Source organism: Anopheles gambiae, chromosome 3 (genome assembly GCF_943734735.2).
Source record: "Anopheles gambiae chromosome 3, idAnoGambNW_F1_1, whole genome shotgun sequence".
In the NCBI taxonomy this organism is placed as follows: Eukaryota; Metazoa; Arthropoda; class Insecta; order Diptera; family Culicidae; genus Anopheles; species Anopheles gambiae.
In genome coordinates this window covers 34,518,989-34,523,702 of record NC_064602.1, presented here as the reverse complement: position 1 = coordinate 34,523,702, position 4,714 = coordinate 34,518,989, and the positions used below count along the sequence as shown (strand labels likewise).

General features: G+C 47.5%; 1 long non-coding RNA gene across 1 annotated transcript; it reads left to right on the top strand.

Moving 5' to 3' along the window:
- Positions 1 to 402: 402 nt before the first annotated feature.
- On the top strand, positions 403 to 2,162 carry LOC133393776 (uncharacterized). Its single transcript, XR_009766381.1, has 2 exons — positions 403 to 1,277; positions 1,353 to 2,162. It is a non-coding gene; the product is annotated as an uncharacterized LOC133393776 (long non-coding RNA).
- Positions 2,163 to 4,714: the final 2,552 nt, after the last annotated feature.

Below are 4,714 nucleotides of genomic sequence, written 5' to 3'. Positions count from 1 at the left end.
GATGCGGGGTGCTGTGCTTGTCCGATCCGGGCAGGCATCGATGCATTAAACGTCCCATAATTAGTCGGCTGTCAATCTGGCTGACCAGTTTGAGTGAAATAAATGCATCCGAAACGCGTACCGGGCGATTGTGTGGCACGCGTGGCAACGCGTTGCCGCAAAGAAACGGGCAGCAAATTTAGTGTCCCGATACTCGGTGACATGGGGCATGGGTCTGTCCCGTGCCCGGGCGTGCGTGTGTGGGTGATCGATCGATCATCGATAAAGTCTAATTTAAATCGTAACCCGATTTGTGGCCCCGCAACTGAATCGCAACCAATTAGTCCCGCGAGACAGCGCCAAGGGGTTTTGATGGGTTCAATAATTTAGCCACCCGGTGCTAGGGATTGCTGTCTGTGTACACCCCCAGGACAATCGCATGGCAATCGGATTGAACGCGCAACATTTTCCATACAATCCGCAGTGTTGCGTTTTCTTCGCGCCAACTTTGCCTGTATTTTCAATGAGCCAAGCGATTTTACCCCCTCCTACACGCATTGTATCCTACAGCACGCTTGACGCGGCAACGTTCACCACATACACACACACATCTCCACACTCAGGGTACGACATCTTCCCTGTTGCTGTTCTGGACTCAGACAAAATTTGTGTTTCTACACTTATTGTTCAAAAAAGTAGTAGCTCCTAGGATCTGAATTTACAAACAAATATCAAAATGTTATGTTCTGCTAATGATATTGCTCTAAATTTAAATGCACTACATCAAGTTTTTACATATCTTTCGTAAAAGTTCGCCAGAGTATAAAAACGTCGATACAATTTGTCATGAATAACTTAAATTTCAAGATTTTCGCGCATAAAATTATGACGCGCGCTGTGTGTGCGGCGGCGTAATTCGCTACTCGTATAGCCGTCTCGCTTCTTCTTGTGTGTGCTTTACCGTTGCTGACCGCTTCAAGAACATTGCTGCTCACACACACGTCAGTCTGTGGCAAACAATTGGAGGGGGAGGATGTGTCGGTTTGCTCCAGAAATCGTGTGTGATTTTGGTGTTCTGGATTTGGTTCCATCGCTGTTTGTTTTGGTGAATTTGAAAAGGTAAGAATCATCAACCGATGTAAAAGTGTGAGAGTAAGATGATGCTGATGGTGACTGATGCTTTTCTTTGTTTCTTTTCCTGCTTTCATCCACTGATGGCGTCGAGCATCGCCGAGGATGTGATCGAATGCGGAATATTCTAAACAAGGAGCTTCATTCCGGATTTTGTTTGCAATAAGGTAAGTTATGATAACACACAAAGCATACGGAAAAAGAGTGAGTAATCTTATTCTTAACTTTCATTTCTTCAACAGCGCTGAACTAATCCTCCAGCTTACAACGAACGGTCAACGGATGAGGAAGGAGAGGAGGGACGGCAAAGGTACACGCACAAACGTGCACACATCAGCCTTCTCGGAGAACGAGAACACGGGAGGGGGAGACCGGCAACGTATAGAACCTTTACGCTCCCTCGTGCGTTCGTGCGTGCGTGCGCGCGCGCGTCTATGTGTGTGTATGTGTGTGCATGCCTGCGTGCGTGGCTGTGTGTGTTTTTGCCGCTTCGCATAACGAGATCCTACGGGATCACCTTGCGAAAAACACCAAGAGAGGGGGAGGGGTAGGTATGTGTGTATGTGTGTGTGTGTATGTGTGCTTGCATGCGTGCATGGCTGTGTATGTGTGTGTATGTGTGCTTGCATGCGTGCGTGGCTGTGTATGTGTGTGTATGTGTGCTTGCATGCGTGCATGGCTGTGTATGTGTGTGTATGTGTGCTTTTGCTGTTTGGCGATCTCCTACGGAATCACCTTGCGAAAACACGTGGGGGGGGGGGGAGGAGTGAGGTGTGTGTGTGCTTGCCTGCGTGCTTTGTGTGTGTGTTTTTGCGTTCACGTTCTACGGGATCACTTTGCGAAAAACACCAAGGGGAGGAGGAGGTGTGTGTGTGTGTGTGTATGTTTTTTTTTCTTTGCCGATTCGCACTCTCTCGCGGATCTAGTTGTGTGCGTTAGTTTTTTTTTTTAGTTTCTTCGAAAAATACCTGGGGGAGGATGTGTGTATGAAAGAATGTACTTCAGAAAAGAAAGTGAAAAATAAAAAACGAATATGAAATATGTTAAACGAAGTTTTAAGTGTGTCTGAACTCATTGCAATCCGAAAGAAAGCGAGGGGGGCTCTTAAAATGTAGTACACATGTATGCAACATGTATCTTGTCGCCGCGACGGTGTATCTCGCTCAATCCGTTAAGCCTGAAAAGTGCTTCTATCGGATCGTCTAATCGGGCGCCATTTAATCAATCCGTTAGCGAAAAGTCGCATGGATTTTGGTACCGGGGCAGCAGTGCACAAATCGTTCCGTTGCTTCCGATACGGACATTGTATGGGTCTCTTCTCCCCCCTTCGGAGGAGATACAATTTACGGCCCTATTCTATTGCTGCTGTTCTCGATTACCCGCACAGATTAGCTTCCTTAAAAAGCCGTTGGGAAATAATCGTCAAAGATAGAGAAAAAGGCAACCACCAACCCGCAGCTCCCTCTCGTTCAAAGGGTATCGCTTACCGTACCAGGTTGGGGGAAAATTGGTAGCAGCAAATAATAAAAGCAATTTGTGAAGCGGGTACAAATCGGGCACGGAACGGAGCGGAGCGATGCATAAACCGGCTCCGTCATGCTCCTAGACGCGCGGCGCGGATTTCAACGCGTCCGTAGACGCGTAAGCCCGTGGAGCGGGGGAGGGGGGCAAGTATCGCGAGCCAATACCGTATATTCATAAATAATATCATTAAATTGAATGATTATTTATAATTTATTATTACAGGTATCGATTTCACGATTTATTTTCACCTTCCGTTCGGCGACGGTGAGGTTCAACGGGGGTTTCTCCCTGGACACGGGACACGCAAGCGTGTCGATCAGTGGTGGTTGGCCTGGAATCTAGCAGCAGCCTGGCGAGGAATTAGATGGTATTAAAGTATTAGACAAATTTTGCCAAGCGCCTACCTTGCGGGTCCTTTTTGGTGGTTCGTTTTAATAGGGGGAGCCTGCCGGGAGGGGGTTCATTTTTCTCCCTCTCTCGCTCTCGCTCTGTCTGCTCGGAAAGCAGAGATCATTATCGCTAATTCTAGCATATCGATGATTATGATTGGCGATCGGATAAAAGTGAAAGGTGCTACTGGTGGTTTGTATCGGCCGCTTGCATCTTTCACCCCCTGTTTGGCACAAATCAATCGCTGCTTTTGGGTTCGGTTTGGGTGCGTGATACACAACCAGCGAAGGTAATCTAATAAAATGAAAAATCACCACTCGCCCATACCACATACACACACACACAGACTCAGAGTGGTAATTTTCAGCACGGGATGCTTGCGGCAAATGCAGACATCTCTCAGAAAATCCCAAAAAGAACCCCCCCCCCCCACTGTGCTGGTGCGTTTTTGCATGGTAGAGTGCAATTAGCCGCCGGGGTAGGTTTGAATTTTTCGCCGGAATTCTAACGTGTGCAATATTGCACACGATTGCGCAGAGATTCTGGTGAAAAAAAAAAAAAACAAAATCCATGGACAGAAACTTGGACGCGAATGAGTAACTAGCCTCCGGGAGGTGAGCAAGCAAAAGGTTTCTTTTTTTTTTTCAAAAAAAGGATATTTTAAGAATCCGACTCCAACTTACGGAGAAGACGCTCAGGGACATTCCGGGCGCTTAATAATCCGGTGTAGATCGGTGTGTGTGTGTGTTTTGGAAGTATGAATTTAAATATCACTTCGGGTGCGCACAAAGGTAGGCAAGGCTTAGCTGGCTCCGCATTAGTCGGCAACCGTCGGTGGAGTCCCAAGTAGCACGTGTTTGCGTGCGTGTGTATGTGAGTGTGGTGGTCGAGCCGAGTCACGAACCGCATTGGCACAGGCCCCGGCCCCTTGATTATAGCCCTGTGCGGAAGCGGAATTTAGTCGAGATTTAATGCTTGTTTAAGACGGCCGGCTCGCCCAACGGCTCGTTTACACTTCCTAAGAAAACGCACCGCCACCAAACAGCTTCAACAGCTTGCGGGCGTTGGAGCAGTTGGAAATTGATGCGAAAAGAAGAAGAAGAAGAGTAAGGGGGTAAAAATGGATCACAAATCTCGAGCCCACCGCGTCGTAGAAGGTACGGAGGCGCTTTGCGCAGAAATCAAACCGGGCGCTGCAGGGGCAGCAGAAGCACCCGACGCTTCGAAATAAATCCCCTAGTCCACAGCGCACACAAGGGTATCATTAGCAGCAGCAGCAGCAGTGAGGGGAGTTGTTTTTTTCGGGATTTGTGAAAGAATTTTTCCCCCGAGGGAGCAGGCAGCTTTTGGGATGGAAGGCAATGTTGGCAATGTGTGCTGCTGCTGTCGGTTTGCTGTCAGTGTGGTTGGGGCCTGCGTTGACCTGCTTGAGCGATATGGTGTGTTATTAAAAAGCACTACCGTTCTTGTTTGCACATGACATGGAGCAGTTTCGGTACAGATCGGTATGCTCCCTCCAGCTGCGAGTGGAATGAGGTTTAGGTGGGTGAACATTGCTTGTGTATAGAAGCGTTTATCTGCAGCTCTTTTTGAAGATACATGAAGTCTGTGAAGTAAACTATGCAGTAGAAAGTCCTGACAGATTTAATGATAAAACAATCAATTAATATTTACATTTTATTGCACTATT